The sequence below is a fragment of the Pinus tabuliformis genome, chromosome 1_2, assembly GCF_031772625.1.
Source record: "Pinus tabuliformis cultivar Carrire ecotype Pingquan chromosome 1_2, CPIR1, whole genome shotgun sequence".
Taxonomy (NCBI): domain Eukaryota; kingdom Viridiplantae; phylum Streptophyta; class Pinopsida; order Pinales; family Pinaceae; genus Pinus; species Pinus tabuliformis.
The window spans coordinates 168,865,071-168,884,812 of NC_142298.1; the positions used below are offsets into that span (position 1 = coordinate 168,865,071).

The window sequence follows — 19,742 nt, forward strand, 5'->3', positions numbered from 1 at the left end:
TATAGGAGATGTATTTACATTGTGATCCAGATTTGAAGGACTCTATAGAGTCACTAGAATACCTCCTCTAGCATTGATCCATGATACTAATCATCAAAGTGATCTATGGCACCAAAGCTTGGACCATTTACATTATGATGCTCTTCTAAAATTGAAGAAATTGGTCTCTAGTATTCCCAATGTTCAATCCCAACATGATGGAGTATGTCCAGGATGTGCCAGTGCAAAGAAGACAAGGGAACCATTCCCCTCTGGTGAGAATAAGATGAATGACATCTTCCAAATCATTCATTATGATATATGTGGTATGATGCCCGTACATTCTATTGGTGGCCATATCTATTACATCACCTTCATTGATGACTTCTGAAGAAAGACATGGATATATTATTTCAAGCACAAGGACAAAGCCTTCGAAATGTTCAAGGAGTTCAAAGCTCTGGTCGAAAATTAAACAGGGAAGAAAATCAAGATATTCAGATTTGACAATGGTGGAGAGTACATTTCGAATTAGTTCATCATTTTTTGCAAGAAGGAAGGTATCAAGAAAGAGACGATTGTGCCCTATACTCCCAAAAAAATGAAGTAGTTGAAAGAAAGAGCAGGGCTATTATCGAAGCGGCTCGTGCCATGCTCCATGATCAAAAGTTGACAAACTTCCTATGGGTAGAAGCAATGAATGTTATTGTATATGTTCAAAATAGGGTGCCTCATCAAACATTAGACTAGAAGACCCCCAAAGAAGTGTTCATGGGTGCAAAGCCTGATGTTGGCCATCTCCATATCTTTGGTTGCCCCATATATTTCCATGTGTCGAAGGACAAAAGAAACAAGCTGGAAGCCAAGGGAAGAAACGATACATTTGTTGGGTATTCTAAGAAATCTAAAGCATTTAGAATATATATTTTTGTTCAAAGGAAGGTTAAAAGTAGCAGGTATGTAACGTTTGATGAAGTTGTTGCCCTTAGGATAGAAAGAGACCTTCCTCCACCTCCTCCTCCTTAAAAGAAGAATGATGATATGGATATTTTAGATGGTCCTTTCGTACCTAAATTTGAGACAGATTGTTGATGATCCCGTGGAGCCCATGGACCCCTTAGATCCTCCTCCATGTGATCCTCCTGCCAGGAAGAGGCCACTTTGGCTTCGTGACACATTACAGGATGACGAGAAATGCATCCCCATTCGAAGATCATTTAAAAAAGAAAGCGGCCATGCAGGTACCAAGGATATGTCGCAGCCATGAGCACTATGATTCAAGCCAAACCTACCACCTTTGAAGAAGTTGTAAAAGAGCAAGTTTGGAAGGATGTTATGGTCAAAGAATATGAATCGATTATGAAGAATGATGTATGGGTTGTTGTGTCAATACCAAAGGAGAAATTTGTGGTGACTTCAAAGTGACTATTTAAGATCAAACATGGAGTTGATTGTAGCATTGAGAAATATAAAGCAAGGTTCGTGGACCAAGGATTCTCCCAAAATGAGGGAGAACATTACGACGATATACTTTCACATGTGGCTCGATATACAACCATTTGTTCGATAGTTGCTCTTGCCACAAGTCAAGGATGGAGCCTTCATCAGATGAACGTGAAGACATCATTCCTCCATGGCATGTTACAAGAAGAAGTGTATGTTAAGCGACGAAAGGGATTTGAAGTAGAGGATCAAAAGACACATGTTTGCAAGTTGAAGAAGGTATTGTATGGTTTGAAGCATGTCCTGAGAGCTTGGTACGTCCACATAGACAGTTATCTGGTGAAGTTAGGATTCACAAGAAGCAATGTTGATCCCAACCTCTACTTCAAGGTAGTCTAAGGTATGCCATTGATTTTGGTTTTATATGTTGATGATCTATTCCTGACAGATATTGAGCCCCTAATGATCGAGTGTAAGAGGGAGAGATGAAGGACCTTGAACTCATGCACCACTTTCTAAGCCTTGAGGTATGGCAAAGGCACTGTGATATTTTCCTTTCACAAGGAAAACAATTCGTGAAGTTGTTGGAGAAATTTGGAATGAAATAATGAAAGTACCTACCCACAGTGATGGAAATGAATTTCGAGAAGTTATGTGGAGAAGTTGCAGGAACCGATTTGGCTAATCATAGGACTATAAATAGTTAATTAGGGCTCTGATGTTCTTAGTGAACACCCATCCTGACATATGCTTTGTAGTGAACACATTGAGTCAATTCATGACCGCTCCTCTCCATGGACATTGGATTGCTGCCTAACACATTTTGAGATATTTGCATGGGACGATCACCCTCGGTCTGAGATATTCTATTAGAGATGTTCAACTTCATGGATATACCGATGTTGACTAGGCAAGAACTGTTGTCAACAAGAAGAGTACGTCTAGATTTTGTTTTAGTCTTGGATCTGCCATGATATATTGGATGAGCAGGAAGCAAAAGTTCGTAGCGTTGAGTACCATCGAAGAAGATTACATTATCGCTAGCATTGTTAGCTGCAAAGCAGTTTGGTTGAGGAATCTCTTTGGAGAGTTATTTGAGCAGAGCTTAGACACTACAGTGATATATTGTGACAACAAGAGTGGAGTCCGTCTGGCATAGAATCTCGTATTTCATAATAAGTCTAAGCACATGGATATTCAATATCATTACATTCGAGACATAATGAAGAGAGGAGCCGTTAGACTCCACCATATATCAATAGATGAACAAATTGCAGATATTATCACCAAGGCTTTGTCGAAAGGGAATTTCTTGGTCTTTAGAGAGCAGCTTGGACTGATGGATGTGAATCCGTTCTTCCCCCCTATCTAGCCTCCTAGGGTGAGGAATTGATATGGAGGGCTCTTGTGGTTGAGGGATCTTTGGATAATAGGGTCCTAAATGTTGCTCTGCTATTTGTCACCCATAGGGTCAGAGATGTTAGCTCCCCTATCTCGGTCTCTTGGGGTTGAGGGATCTCTGGACAATAGGGTTGTAAATGTTGCTCCCTTATCTGTCACCCATAGGGTTGGAGATGTTAGCTCCCCTATCTTGGTCTATGCAGAGTACACCTCAATTGTTATCATACCCACAAGCTGGGCTTGTTGGGAATATTGTTCCCTGTCTGGCCAATGCGTTGAGAGAGTGCTTGGAGGTGTATAACAAAAGATGATTATGATCAGGTGTTCTACCACATGACTCTTGAAGGTCATTGTTGGGAAGATCAGTGGGAAATAGGATGGGTTGAGATGTTCTCCCGTATAACTCTTATTTCTTGATATGGGGTAGAAGATGTTTTTCTCGTCCATGACATTTCAGGTTGAGATGTGCTCCCTGATGTAGTTTCAGGTTGAGATGTGCTTCCTTATATTGTTTCAGATTGAGATGTACTCTTCGACGTTATAGAGGGTGGTAGCTAATGCTCCCTAATGATTCTTCTTCTTTATATTCGAGAATGCTTCAACAGATAGACTTGAGTAGAGATGGGACATGATATGATGACAAGATACACATGATTATTACATGATGCGGTTAGAATTTCTCCTTAGCTGAGGGAGCGTTAATTTGGCAGCTCAATGACACTTTCCAACCATGGGACTAGATTCCTCTTTTCAAGAGGACTAATTTTGAAGCGCTCAATTTGGACAAGGGAAAGTGTATTTTTGAATGGAAGCCCACAATGTCACATTTGATTAGTTCGACCCTAACAAGAAAATGGACACCCTTGGAAGGCTATAAATACAAGTGACCTCAAGTTCATTTGGAAATCACCAAGCATCTTCTTTTTCTCTTCTTCATTGATTGGTTCGCATATGCTTGAAGTTCGGTAGAGAAATTTGGTCCGTACAAGTCCGAGATAATCGGGTTCGAAGCTCACACGTGTTCTATGGTTTTGGATCACAACTGGAAGCTTGTCACACAGATTTTGGCTATAACTGCACGCTTGCAAGCTCAACAGTGCGGTGCAAACTCTCAACTGCACACAGACCTCTTCTTCCTTGTGGTTGGGCCCTAAGGCTAAATTTTGACATTTGACCGCAATTGACCACAAACAAAAAAGTTGTCTCTTATTTGGATTGATGTTGGGAACATATTTCTGAATGTTATTGGGTTAATTTTGCTAGATGATTTTGTATTGAGCTCATTGTACTCTCTTTTGAAAATTTTATGACAACCTAATAAAAGAAGAATTTCAAAGGGTTTTCCTCGTAATGGGTTTTTCCCTGGCCTTTAACCAAATTCAGTGTCTCTTGTTGATGTGTAGATTGTTTCCTTTTTCATTGCATTTATTGTTCTATCTTCAATTACTGTTGAATGAAAATATTGCAATTATTAATTATTGATGAAAGATTATTAATTAAATTGAGCTAAAAGTAATTGAAACAACATAGAGAAAGTGTGAAATTTAACACCTCTCAAACATCCTGAGTCATTTCTTGGTAATGTTAAAAATTTAAGTAAATGGATGAAAATAAAAAATAAAGCAAAATGTCACTTTTACTTTAAGAATTTAATATTACCATGAATTGCATACCAATAGTAGGGCCATAAGCTTGAATATTAGGCACCTATTGTGGGCTATTGCCCAGCCAAGACAAAAATTGAAAGATTAAAAAGGAAAAACAAGTCCCACTTGCTATGTTCTATGCAAGTTTATTGGACTAGGACTAAACCAACCGGTTTGGTGAAAATGGTCAGTTTTGTACCAAGTCAATTGGTTCTATCACAAAATCGGTAGGTTCAAAACGGTACAAATCACCTGTTTGAACAAGTTTTGGGCTTAAAATGGTCAAATTGGCTGATTCAAACCAGTTCAATTTGATCCTGATAACACTAGGTCAAAGTCTATCCTTCTTCCAGATCACCGCATAATCCATATCAAATGCCCAATTACAAACAAGCATAAGCACCCCATTGCAAAATGATTAATGTACCTTTTGGGGGGAATCCCACCTTTGTCCATGTTCTCATGTCGGATGGGTGAGAAGCATATGGCTGATGTAAGTGACAGAGATATAATGATGTATCATCAACGAGTGGTGGTTGTTATGGGCTGCTAGTTATGTGGCTGGCCAGCTAGTTGTCAAGAATAGGAGAAAAGTTTTCTGCTATAGGTTTTACCCATTTAGGTGGGTAATAGGCACCAACAAATTTGAAGCCAATCTAAGATCCTTAAGAAATAACACATTTATTAGGTCGTTCATTATTCACCACTACTGCCAAAGGAAAGTTGTTGGGTTTGCGTTTAAGTAGACTATATTCTAGAAAATTTACAAGAATAAGATGGCACAGGTGTCACCTAAGGGAGCACCCTCGCTGTTTCACTTCTTTAGGCTTGTCTTTCAAAGCTTCACCAAACATGTCCCTATGCCTATAAGCAACACAATCTCTTGGATGGGGTTCATATGCTGTTACATTACTATCCCAATTGATTAGCTCGAGTAGTGTTGTGAATTATAAGAAGGAGAATGTGGGGTCAAGTCCCCAAGTTGTCTGCCTTTGTGAGTATTGTGAGACTCATTCAATATTCCTACTGGGTTAGTTCAGAAAAAAATGTGACCAGCCAATTTACCCTATGTACCATCCTTGGAATGAGGGGAAGTGTCCAATGGGTTTCCCCAAAATATGCATTTCATTGGTAGAGAAAAGCCTCTGACATTACTAAATATCCTGAATTAAACTGTCATAGACTCAATGGTAATAAGCTCAAAACTTAAAACCTCAATAATCAAAGTAAAGTACAAAAACCAATTTCAAAGTTGTTGAGCAACCACTCAATTTATTATCTATAACCAACTATAACAGGAATCGATCCAAATGTGAAACAATACACATTTAGAACTTCCCTAACAGTAGGAAAATCTCATTTACCAACCATCTATGGGAAATCATGGATAAATTTGTAGCAAATCTCCTATAGGAAATGTTGTGGACCAACTCCTAAATAAAATCAGAATATTTACCTGAGGTTAAAGAAACTTTTTGAAAATCTCTTTTGTGGCCGTCAGCCAATACAAATAATATGAGTTTCCAACTTGTGCAAAACGCTTCCTTGAACCGGTACTTAATCTGGTACACGGATCAAATTGAATTGCAGTTTCATTCATTTCAAACCTCTTGTTAGACTGTCGAGGAGTGAAAGACAAAAGGTCAGTCTTGGTGTGGGGAATATACAATAAACCGGCTCTTTAATATATAATACTAGCTCCATTTTTTTTAAATCTTTGTGTGCCGTGTTAGTTAAAACTGTTCAACTAAACTTTGTTTATACAACAGTTTACTCATGCTTCGTTCTAAGAACGAGAAAAGGCATCTCAAGACAACATGCATCACACAATTATTTATAGCAGATAGCACAGGTTTCACTAGAACTTGCAAAGCATTTCCCAGTCGACACTACAACAATAAGTGTCAGGCACAATAAGTAGCCATTGAACACATGAAGTTTTAAAAGAAGAGATAAAGGATGCAGCATATCCTGTCCTTTCTAATGACTAAAGGAAAAAGTAATGTCAAAGAACCCCGTCCATCAAATCTGCAACTATTTTACAGAGGTCTTCTGCTTTCAACAAATTGCCATGCTCTGGTCCTGTAAGCCTTACATAAACTGATTATAGATGAATCATGTTAAATGGTAAATTATGCCAAATAAGGTCATTCAAGTTACAAAACAGCGCTTCTAAGTTTGAAACCCATGAAATTTTTTCCGCAATGACACCCTAAAAAAGGGATTTGGGTACTATCAATATATGAATCTAACAATCTTGCTAAGAGTTGCTGCAGCCTCAAGGTAGCTTCTTATCAAAGCACTGCCATGAACAAAATATGTTATCCATGTTAGGAGATACAAGTTCAACCAGAGAGACAAACTAAATGCCACCAGTATCAAAAGTAACAGGGCATTTCCTTATCAAATGATAAACTTAGAAAGATGATTCTATTTCCATAATCATCCTGAAGTGTAATGTTGACATATTTCTTTGATGAGCAGCTGTTACACTGCATAAATCGTTCAGTCTTTAAAGTCATACAGTAATGTCCACCACCTATAACTTCCTAAATGAGAGATACGATTGCCGCAGAAATAACAGAAGAGTCAAAAAGTACAGCTCACTAATGTTAGAGATATAATATGCAGCAAGGAGGGCTATCAAAAGAATACCAGACAAGGACAAAATCTGGGAAGGAATATGATCAGCATAGGCACCAGATTAAAATCGGACTATTAGAATTTATGCCAGGAAAGTAACGCAAATACATGGGGTTATTTACATTTTTGGACATGTAGATCTATGGCCAGGTCACCTGGAACAGGATAAAAAAACGTAACTATCAGTGAGAAAGTTACCTTGTTTCCTGTATTTTCTACATCTAGGTCTCTGTGTTCTATCATCTGGTTTATATTCTCTATATAATATTCAGAATGAATGACTTCATCAAATTACACTAATACTTGTGCGCATAAGAGGCATGTTAATCATCTTTTTCTCTTCTCTCTCTTTCTACTTTTTATTCGAAAAAAGAAAAACATTTTTCAAGAGACCAATCAGAAAATCTAGAGTTGATTTTAATCAGCAGATAGACACAAACAATCCAATAAAAATTGCCATAAATGATCAATAAAAGACTGGAAAACATTTAAGGAGACAGTCGAATCAATATCAAATGATTCCTACTTGTGCCAATGGAAATGGGAATGTGTTTGAATGGGTATTACCTTTTATATCTTAAAAGAAAGTTTATACAAAAGTCAATCCTGGTCTACAAAAGGCAATGCTAACTACTCTGTTAACAGTAGCCTTACCAGACACAGTGAGATAACTCATCTATCACGCATAAAACCAGTGGGTTTTCCCTACAATTGACTTTTATATAACATAGCTTGGCTCTAGTTAGAATTTGGAACCACTGAGGCTAGGGAAGCATGACCATCCAGAGCTCTACCAATTGGATTTTCCGATGAAAACTGGCTTTAGAAGGTTGCAGATCTGTGGTACAGCATTTCAACATAGAACATGTTTTGCCTCGTATAAAATGTTTTTGAACCTAGAAATAGCCTGAAGCATTCCACGCCAAACTCTTTGTAACTTAGGGGCTCTATGGACCTGTATTCCAGCATTTATTATGCAGAAAATTTTCCGTTCACGGTTTGAACTGCTGCAGCAGAACATAGTGAGAAGTCTTAACTTACAGATACAGCCTAAATCAATTTGGAAAACTTCGAATGCATTAGAGATTTATTACATTCTTGTTTTCCTGAAACCGAGGCATCATAGCCATTGGCAACCACTGGAAGGGTCGGCGGCAATGCATCCCATATGCTCCCTATGCTCCCTGGGCTTCGATACTACACTGGAAACGTCCCTTGCCATTGTAGCTGCAGAAGTGGATTTCACAGGGGAAAATCCCTATAGAGATAGGGCATCCCAGCAACTCCAAGATGCCCTGATGGCTGCATCTTCATAGAAACACACATAAAAAAACTTCTTAAATATAGCAATCAAAAGATCTATTAACTGTTATGTTGTTGCCTCTTTTTGAATTTAAATAGTTCCATGAAAAGATTTAATAAAAGAGAGTTCTGATTCTTTTAGTCAAAATTGTGCAACATTCTTGCTAATAAGCACCTTTCACAGCTTTACTCTGTTGGTCCACCGGACTCGGTAGATGATTCTCTGATAAGATTTACTGTTCCAACTTACATTGATAATCACCATCATGAATTTTTCATATAAAGGTATAAACTCATGAAAAGGATGTCGTAAATTAGTTTAAAGCTTTACAATGTTGTATGACAGGTTTCCACCCCTGCAGTTTTATACAATTGTTTTACTGATTTGATCCTATGATGTAAAAAGAACACTTGAAAATGTATACTTGCTATTGAAATGACTCAACGCTCACAAAATTATTTAAATAAGATAATTAAATTACAGAACCAACCTAACATTTGATATAAGTATAAAACAAACATCTCCAAAACTTTGTGGAAGTGATATTCTATGACAACTGCCATATTTTTTGTGCCTGGAAATTGTTGTCACTTAACGAAGATTAAATTTTGTTCATTAAAGATTACAAGGGTTTTGCTTTCTTTTTATGAAATCTTTTCAGCTATTAAATATTGGAACTATGTAATATCTTCACAAAGAATGGGAAAACACATAACTAAACTAAAGCAATTGGATGTCGTCTCAGTTGTTCAAGAGAATAATAACAACAAATAATTCTAATACCAAAATTAATGTGGTTATTTAATCAAGCACTCAAAAGCTGGGGTAAAAACTGTAACATATGGCATTACTTTCATTGGATCATTTTACATATTTAATAGCTGACTTGCTGAGACAGGATACCCTAATCCTAAGACTCCAAATCCCTTCCAACATCCCTAAAAAAGGGAGTCTCTCGCACATCTCTGAAAATTTGGAATACATCCCCACTCCCAGCATCATCAAAATTTGGTGGAACATCTATTGTCAGTAAGTCAAATCCATGATGTGCTACTTCATCCATGGTCTAGACTCCTAAGGTAGTGATTAAATTTGACTATGGCAACACTCATCAAAGAAGGACAAATTCAAAGTTTCAACTCAACATAGGAACGAGCTAGTGTTGTAGCAAACTTCCCTCCAACTGCCAGAATCAGGCAATACAGAAAGGCAATGTTCCTATAAATTCAAAACTCTGATCAAATTTTTTATGATTTGGGTTGATTCAGAATCCAGCAAAACTCCAAAGGGAATCACTCCACTATGCACAGATCTTGGATTATAGTACCACTTTGCTCATGTGTGCAAGTTCTGCTACATTCCTATCCATTTGTGACTAGAAAGGTGGATTTGCTGCACGTTTAGCTGATTCTGGCATAGAAAGGGTAAGAAAAGTTGCACAAGATATGTTCTCTCAATGACATTAGTGTTTAAATTCATTGAGTGAAAGTCCAAATAAATAAAAATTTAAATATATCCAACGAATATTTATTTTGTATAATCATGAGAACCAGACCGCCTAAGTTTTTCTCAGCTTGTCAACAATGGGTACGACTTGGAATTTCTTAGAACAATAAGTGTACTCAACTTGAATACATGACAGCAATGCAATTGGTTAATAGTTGTTATTAAGTTCAACCTAGAGTGCAATTTGATTTGTCGGATCTGTACTAAGAAATTTCCAGATGAGAGATGAAGGTTTTCAATTGATAATCCTTAGCCATCTCCTGCTCATATCTGGCAGTCTCAAATATGTAGAGATCTTTTGCATTCGGGCATAACTTCTATAGCCAAATCCCCTAGCCCTTCTACATTTCTTGAACTAATCGAAGAAATGTAGATCATAGTCTTAAATACATGGCTGCAACTTAATCCTTTCGATGTGCCTAAGAATTGATTCCTCCATTTTTTCAAGGAAAACAAACTTATTCTAGGTTTATACATCTTTAACTTTACTTAATGAAATAACAACAAAACAAAAAGTTCTTTTGTTGCACCAATGGCTAGTCCTGTGTTGACTGCTACTTAAGTTGGGACAGGTTGAGAGAACAGAAGCACATGTACAAATGCATTTGATAAAATTGTAGCTGATAAAATTGTAGCTGATTAGTAAGTTCAGTGTATATTCAAATTGATCCGAAATTAGTGCTTCAACTTAAAACTACTAATTCAGATAAATTTTAACAATTTTTCATTTTCCCGCATTTGCATAAGAACCACTTCATCAATTCCCCTTAAAAAGGGCTTATTTGTAATATCCCTTTTCTAATCCTTGAGCTTTATAAATATAATTAAAGGATCATAATGATGGATGGCCAACATGGATATCATGCCAAAGCTATTTGATGTAAATATACTGTTAAAATTAATAATAAATTACAAAACCTAAAGAAGTGGACAACCCTATACGGATCCCAATGTTTGAAAGGATAGCTTGCTTGAGCAAGACTACAACACCGATTGGGAAGTTTCCTATCTTTCATGAAATTAACAGTTTTGACCCTTGATGCTCAAGCTACCCTACTTGATTACCAAGCAATTATAAGAGAGATGTCGGAGGTACCAAATTGCCCCAAGCATGGGTTGTGTACCATGCAGCAGGGCCTCGTTGATTACATAACTTGAGGAGATACCCCAGACCTCTCAAATGTAACGCAACGCTAATGAGCGTGTCAGGTAGATTGTAGCCATTAGAGACAAGAGAAGTGTGTGTAGCCAATTGGAGGTCGAGCATTGGGGAGACGATGATTGACTGTGGACTTGAATCATGGTGAATGTATAGTGTTCCATAGAGTGGTAGCAATTTGTGAACCACCATGCACAGACGACCTATAAACCTATGTTTGAAAGTTGGACCACAAAGTCCATGCTTGAATTGTGTTAGCTAAGGAAACCAGTGAGGAGACCCTCATAATGTCGGTTAGACTGAGAGGAACTCGATTATTTAGTTATTTTCATGCATATGAAGCACTAAAGAAAAGGAAAATTGCCAAGGGACCTGTTACCACAAAATCTAGCAGGCCTTGGAGAGGGAAGCCCTACAAGACAAGGAGCTAAACTAAATGTTAACAATGGGACAATAGCCCATTGCCACCACAGGCAAGGTCCTATTAAAATTGGCAACTAGGGCCAAATTCCACTTTGGACAGCTCATTTGATGGAGATGATGATAGCATTGAATTCTTCTTTTTGAAAGGACCAAAATCGACCTAAAGATCATCAAATTTGGACAAGGGAAAGTGCATTTTTGAATTATAAGCCCACATGCGCATATTTGATCACGCTGACCCTAAAGCAAATTGGACACCCTTGGAAGGCTATAAATACAAGTGACCTCAACCTCTTCTGGACATCATCATGAGACATTCTTCTATTCTCTTTCTTGTTTTTTTTGGATTGCACAAGTTTGAGATAGATCTGCGGAGGAATGGGTTTGCACGAAGGTGAAATTGCAGGGTTTGAAGCTTGCATCACTAATTTAGGGTTTTTGGGCCTCAGGGAGATCTCAGTGGAAATTGCTCACACAACATGTCCTCCATGCGACTGAAAGTTAGGGTTTGGTTTTTCAATTATCCAAAGTTTTTGCTCATTGACCGCAGTGTTTGAAAGTTGACCTTAGACAGTGACAATTCATTACAGGGTTCAGAATCAAAGTTTTGAGTATGAGCATGATTGGGTTCATCTCATGGATATTGTTTAGTTGATTTTTGTTTTGATAGTTGTATGGATAAAGATATGGATTATTGTACTCCCTTTTCTTAAATCATTCAATGACAATCGAATAAGAAGAAGAATTTGACAGGATTTTCCTGTAGTGATCCTAAATAGGAAATACAAGTGATATAAAACAAAAATCTGTGCAGCAATTTATAAAAACGAAATACTCATTAGACATTCATAGAAAAGCTGCAAATATAGAACTGTTGAACCATTTTATTAATTTTCTAAAGGCCAAATACAATGGATGACAAGATAGTGCACCTGGGCTTGTCTCAATGGACAAGCATGACCAAACCCAAGTGAGAAAATGGTTTAACTGAAGGCTTTCCAGCTGCTGCACCAATCTGCACTGCACTGCCCCAGAAAACCGCCTTCCTCCTAAAGTTCTAATGGCTTGAAGGTGCATTTTTACTGCCCGGAAAATTATGTGCTTTTAACCCCCAACTCCTTGGCCTAAACACAGAAAAACCCACGAAGGATTTTGGTTGGTTTAGACTTCTGAAATTCGACCCCCTTGGAGCCCAAGTTTAACTGCAACCGCAAAACTCGGCCTGCTGGAAACTTCTTGTATTCTGGAAATGCCCCCAAAGTGCTGAGCTGACCCTTTATCAAATCCTTGACTTCCCGGATGAGCTCTTAGCCTAAGACACCTACTCCTAATCTCCACGAAAAACTGTTGAGTGGCCTCTGCGCAGTCCCCTAACCCAGCAAATCGCACTGCTGGAGTGTTGGCTCTATTGGCTGTAAAACACAGCAAGAATGTTTGCCTATTGTTGCTTCCTCAACTCTCTAACTCCCTCGGCAAACATCTAATCTCTGTTGGCTTCTATCTCCCTCTATGTATTCTCTGGCTGCCCAGAAATATGCACTCCCAACTCTGCGCTGGATGGTGATGCTATCTCACTGCCCCGGAACTTTTGAAATCCTTGTGGAACTGACTCTCTAGAGCAGGCACGTATGGTCCCCCGAAGTAGAGGCTAAATCTCCCGCTTGAGAGATTCATGGCTAAACTGCTAGTTGACTCGACGAAACAGCAAAGTGAACAGTCAAGTGATTTTGTTTGCAAGATGTAAGAATGAATCCAAAATGAGAGTTGCTCCCTCCTTATAACTCCTTGGGCCTCCCTTGCCTCATGTGGGCCCCCCCATCCACCCATTCAACTTTCACTCCAAGCTATTCGAATTCCCATGTGGGTGGCCCCCACATTCCACTAGCAACCAAATTAAGTTGAATTGCCTCCTAAGTCCCTAAGTCGAAATTGGTGGGTCCTCTTCCTTAGCCAAAAATGTGCAAAATTGTGTAGCAACACCCTATTACAAATGTGTTTGTCAAAGGACATTACATTTCCCCATAGTGGGTTTTGCTCTTGTCTTCGACCAATCTTGGTGTCTCTATGTGTGAATGCTTTTCTTCTATTGTTCCTTTATGTTTCATTGCATTGATGATGATGATATTGTTCTTTCTACATAGTTGCATATGTTGTTGAATAATGATGTAAATATGAATAATGTTATGATGTTATGGGGTGAATTTAATGTGTTAATGAAGAAATGCAATCATCAAAGAAAAGAACAATATAGCCCTAAGAAAAAGTAACAAGTCCCCTTTTCTTTATGGACTTTCACTGATGGGAGGAGTCCCGATAGGGTATAATCACCTATGAAAGGTATTCTAATGATTTAGGGTGTAAGGTAATAGGCTAGATCCTCTCAAGAAAGACTCAAAGTTATGATATGATACTTCAAAAGGCATTTCACTTTCTCTGCGAGAGCTAGGAATAAGAGACACGAGATCTAGTGTTTCATGAATTCTTTGGGTTTGAGGCACTCTTGAGATCAAGGCATTGATGAGAAAAGGCTTCTTATCATATACTTCAACGAGTAATAAACACATACAACCTTCAAAGGCATCCCCAAGTTGAGGAAGAATAGCTAGGGTTTCCTTATTAGGGCAACATCTAGGGCAAGAGATTTTATGGGCAAAATATAAGTGGATGCCCACCAAACTTGGAGGTCAAGTAGCCAAGACCCTAGGGTTGATGTTTAGGCTCTTAGATTCCCACGACATCTCTCCCAAGGCAATTTGCTCTAAGCCTTACTTAGACATCCTACCTTAAGAGAACCAAAATTTAAGAGAGGAAAGTCAAGAGGTAAGGTTGACCATCAAGGACTTGGATTAGTACCTTTTCCTTTGGGTATATCGAGTCTAGAAGGCTCAAGATGAGCTAAATTGTTGCTAAGGAGGCAAAAAATTGATTCCCTAGGTATCAATTTCTAGCATTTACCCACTTCAAAGGAAAATGGAGTTTTATGGAGAGTTTAAGGAAATCCTCCACTAGGAGCATTCATTACATGTCATACAATGAATAATATATGCAATACTCAACTAGATAGCCTTTCAAGAATTAATTTTCAACAATTAGGGCACAATTTAGCATATTCTAAAAGCAACAATTCCATACATTAGACAATTTCAAAGAAAATTTCATCAACATTAAGCACTTACAACACAACATGTAGTATATCCATCCATTATCCAAAGAAATATCTCCAAAGGTGAGTTGAATTAGCTTCCAAACATCGAAATGCATCCAAAATATCTCTAATAACCAAGAAGGAACAAGTATGGAATTCTCACAAGAGGTCAAATTGTCAAAGTGATGATGATGAGAGAGTCAAATGAGCTTCGTTGATTTATACATGTCATATGATCTCTAATTTAGCCTAAAATCCCCTCTAATTGTAAAATAATAGGCTTGAAACTAAGTGAGGTTACAAGCCAACCTCCTAGCCAATGAAAAACACAAGAATAAGCCCACAAAGGAGGTCGAGATGTTGACGCCATGCCTACATAGGCCCTTTTAGACAAGCGTTGTGCTCCTCCAATGCCAAGTCGAGTGTAGAGGGCTCCATAAATCACATTATAAGGGTTGACCCCTCAATCTCCATGCAAATCATCCTGTGGGCCCTAGTTTTGTGTTTGGGGCACAAAATGGGTTTCATGGGTCTCCTGGTGATAGAATAGGCAAGTTTTGCTCCAACTTTGAGGGCTTAGAGTATGGTCTTAGCTCTCCCATGTCTCAAGGGGTGAGACAAACCTCATTTGGGCCTCAGATCAGCTGCCACGACAAGTACATACTAATAAGTTAGTTGGGGGCATGCCGGCCCAAGTGCATCATCTCATGAATAATGTGGGGCAAAGTGCAGATTGTTGAGGTACTATAGGTGCCCATGGAATGGAATGATGCTCTGCAAGTGATGAGAGTCCCGTGGCTCTCAATGCTTCACATGTAGGGTGTCATATGCACCTCTAGTGGACTTAGGCCCCAATTAAGTTGCCCAGGTCATCATTGAAACCACCTGCCAATCACACACAATGTCTATCATTGCATCTTCACCATTAGGTACAATTAATCATTAATGCATCTAAGTGAACGAAGCTTGTTAATCAAGGGGCAATTGAGACTTCATACAGGGCTTCTCTTCCAAATTTCGGGCTTTGATCATGTAATAATGTTACCTCCCTAGGTAGGAGTGGCTAATATACAACCCTATTAGGCGTTTGCAAATCCTAAGGGGAAATACATGTCCCTGGTACATCCTTAAATCTATAGGTGGCATATGAATAATGATGGAATGGATGGGGGTAAGGGTCGCTCAGAGCCAAATGCCATGGGCCAAGGGGTAGCAATAATGAGGAAGTCCACATATTGGGTATACAAATGTGAGGAGGGAGCAATCGTGGTTGCATGAGTTATACCAGCCTTTGTTTTTCCACCCCTCTTTATTTGTCTTCTTCTTTTTCTTATTTTTTACTTGTATTATTTGCTCAAATCTCTAGGAAATGTGAACATGATGTGAATGATGTATAACAGTTATTACCCTATTAAAGGTGGGGCATTTCATCGCCCACCAGGGGTTGGGACGTGCATGGGTTTCCTTAATGATGTGATGGGGCAATCAATGACCCTAGGACATGGGTAAAGTTCATGCTTGGCTTTTTCCCATGTGTTATTATTAATGTCCCGACCATCTTCTGCATTTTATGATTTCCTTTTCCTTTTGTTTCCTACTTGTGGGCATGATATGCTTTTAACTTTCTTTTCGTTGCATCAACCTTTGGGGAAACGTTTGCAAGCCCGACCCAGATATGTGGACACGGGGAGGGGATGTGCCAATTCCCTATGGACCCAGAGAAGGGAAATGGTGGAATAGGGCTTGTAATGTGTGGAGGGTAGTGAAAAATATGGAACATGAAAAAGGGACTACGCTACCAAAATTGGGGTTTTCTAGGTAGTGCACTTCCTAAAGTAATAGGCCAATAGGGGAGATCACATGGGACTAGGATTGAAGATTAGCCCCACATTTAAGGTGAGGAAACAAAACCATGGTCAAAACCCTTCCTTCTTCCAAGTCACCCAATAATCCATGCCAAAATGCCCAAATGAAAAACAACCATAAGTACCTGATTTCACCATGAAAAACATACCTTTTTCATAAGAGTGCTCATCTTCTAACGTGTGCTCTTGACAAATGGGTGAGGAAGCGTATGACTGATGCAGGTGGAGGAGATAAAGTAACACATTGCATCGACTTCAAAGTGGTTATCTAGGGTTGTTGGCCACCGACTGGAAGAAGATGAATAGGAGAAAAACTCTCCCAGGGGTACCCACTTTTGGTTGTTAACATCTAGCGCCAACTGGGACATGAGCTCACTGTAGAGTGCATGATCCATGTATTCAAATGGGGAGAGATCATGAGAACTCCAACAATCTCTTGGAACAAAAACCTATATCCTACACATCGCCAAACAACTATTGGAAGTATGTGCATTGGGCGTACTTTTATTGCCCATGTTTTTCATCAAATAATAAACCCATATAGAAAAGTAAATGTATTCTAAGATGCAAGACTAATATACCATGCAACATACACTAACATGAGAACATAATATGATGATAGTACATGTTAGTGTCCTATGTCTAGGGATCTTGGTCATGTTAGTATTGCTATGTATCTAAGGTCAAAAATTGTAAATATTAGTCATAATCACTTGACTATTATTGTTCCAAGAGGTCTAGGTCTAGATTGGGTATCATGTAAAGTTTTTCATTTTGATTAAGAGTCCAATGTCTAAAGTCATGTTTTTCCTTACAAAGGGAAATCATGGAAAGTCTTTGGTCGTTTGGAAAAAGCTACAAAAATCATGTTTTACAAACCCTTTATTATTGTGAGTTGGTTGGTCCCATTCTAAGTCATAGTTAGTAGGTCTCCTAAGTCTAGAAATAATGTCTTCATCAAAGAAATCATGTAATGATCTTGACACAAATTTGGAGGCTCTTTGATGTCAATTTGGATGTCATTTCAAAAGGACAAACTACTGATCTCAGCAGGGAATAATGATCAAGAGGACAGTCCCTTCTTTTCCCGATGCGCTGCGTTTTCAGAAAAGCATTGCGCTTTCATGATGTTCTTTCCAAATCACGATCAACACGTTCACTCTCGCTCCAGGCCATTCAAGGTGATCATTTGAACCTGCCTCTTTATCCCTTAGCGCTCAGCTCTTCATTATCTGCATCGAAAAGCTCGGGTGGTTCGTTTCTTTCATTGCAAAAGGGAGGCAAGGGCACTGCAAGTCCACACAGTGCTCAATTTCTCGCATGTCGACGGTCAAAATTCCCTCACAGGTGCAAATTTGGTTTTATCTTTGTCCTTCAGTCATGAAAGAACTCTGAAATTGCATTTAGAAGCTAGCGTAAATTGTTTAGAGCTTGCAAATAAGATAAAATTGTCGTCGTTGCTCTTCTGGAGTTCATTGCATTTTTCTTCCTCTATGCTACGTTTTTATCCCAAGACGTTGTGATTCCACACAATGGGTCTTTTCCCTCTTTTCTCGTTGCCAATTTCCTTTTTCGCTGTGAGAGCCTTTGCATGCAAATTGTTGCCTTGGTCTAAAGATTGTAACAAAGTTTTTCCCTTAAAATTTATGCCCAAAGGTTTTGTAGAGGTCAAATTTCTTTAGCACTGCATTTTTGGCTTGTGCACTGTGACTGTCCCTAGTTTAATTTCTTGCCAACAGTTACAAAGTTTTGAGGTCTTTAGGGTTTTCCTGAGAAGTTTGCAGTTGTGAGTCTTGGTGTAATTGTTGTGTTGTATCTTAAGACATTGTCACAAGATTTGAATACCTTGGTATCTAATTCTTCACTTTTTTCATGTGAGTCCTTGTCTTCATCAGAAACTTGATTAGGGGATTCTCACTATCTTACCATGTTGGTGGAGGCAAGGGTGTTTGGAAAATTTAGTTGGACAACACATTTTCCTTCATCAATTTTCTGAGGAAAGGACTTACCTTTGTTAAATTAATTCCTTGGATAATAGTCATCCCTCCTCTCCTTTTCAACAACTGCTACCTTATTCATGGCATCTTTTTTACTAGCAGACATGTCATTGACTTTCTTTGCTAAGGTCGTGATCACCTCCTTTATATTTGAATCACGTGTATTCTTTGTAGCTTTGAGCTTAGCCCTTGGCTAATTCAATAGATCAATATGAGTTGAATAGATGTTGTGCTCTAATTGTGATAATGCTCTTTGCATCTTCCAAAGTGGCGGGTTCCTTATCTCTTATCACATATGTGAAATGCCCATGGATACCTTGGATAAACCTTCCAACACAATGTCATTAGATGGTTTCAATCTGTCAAAGATTTCCACAAAATTTGTGGCAAACCTTTAGACATAATTTTTCATACTTCCATTCTCCATCTTATCGGTTTGGAGAAATTTGCCTAGAGCCATACCTCCATCAAGATGGCTGGCCCATATTTTCTTGAAGACATATTTAAATTGATCAAAGCTAGTGATGCTTCCTTGAGGTAAGTGAGCATACCACTCCCTAACATTTGTTTCAAATGTTAAAGAAAATAACATCATGACAACATCTTCTTCATCTTCATCAATATTCTTGGGGAAAATTGACCACATGCAATTATCCACATGCTTTTCAACACTAATGACAACTCTTCCATCAAACTTAGGAAACCACTCATGATGTTTATGAGGAAATTGGTGAGGGGCACCAGGGAATGCATCAAAGTTTAATGGTTTGAATGAAGCAGGATGCCATTTCTTAGCCCTATGGTTATTATTATTGGCATTCTTATTATTGTTGTTGCTAGGGCCAACATTGGCATTAGTGTTTGTGTTGTTATCCATATCAACAAATATGTTTTGTCTAATAGGGGATGAAGTACGCTCTCCTCCCTTGGTAGTAGTTGTAGTTCTTGAAGCTATGTTGCCTTCAAAAGATTCGTATTCAAGCAATGTAGGTGTCGCTAGAAGGGTATCTATTTTGTTGTTAGAGAAACCTCCTCTTCAAATGATTTGATAAACAGAAGGTAGACACGATTCCTCCCCAGCAACAACACCAAAAATATTACCACAAAATATAGCAAGATTTAGAGAGGGAGACCCTACAAGACAAAGAGTTAGACTAAGTGTTAACAATGGGACAACGGCCCATTGTAACCATAGCCAAGGTCCCCTACCCTTTACGAACTATCAACGATGG

General features: G+C 38.6%; 1 protein-coding gene across 3 annotated transcripts in view; it reads right to left on the bottom strand.

Moving 5' to 3' along the window:
* Positions 1-7,659: 7,659 nt before the first annotated feature.
* Positions 7,660-19,742, bottom strand: part of LOC149205025 (protein LATERAL ROOT PRIMORDIUM 1-like) — a 141,218-nt gene continuing 129,135 nt past the window's right edge. For all 3 annotated transcript variants that reach the window (XR_016252402.1, XR_016252403.1, XR_016252404.1), the window contains one exon: positions 7,660-8,414. The gene's annotated coding sequence lies outside the window, so the exon portion shown is untranslated. The remainder of the gene's footprint in view (positions 8,415-19,742) is intronic.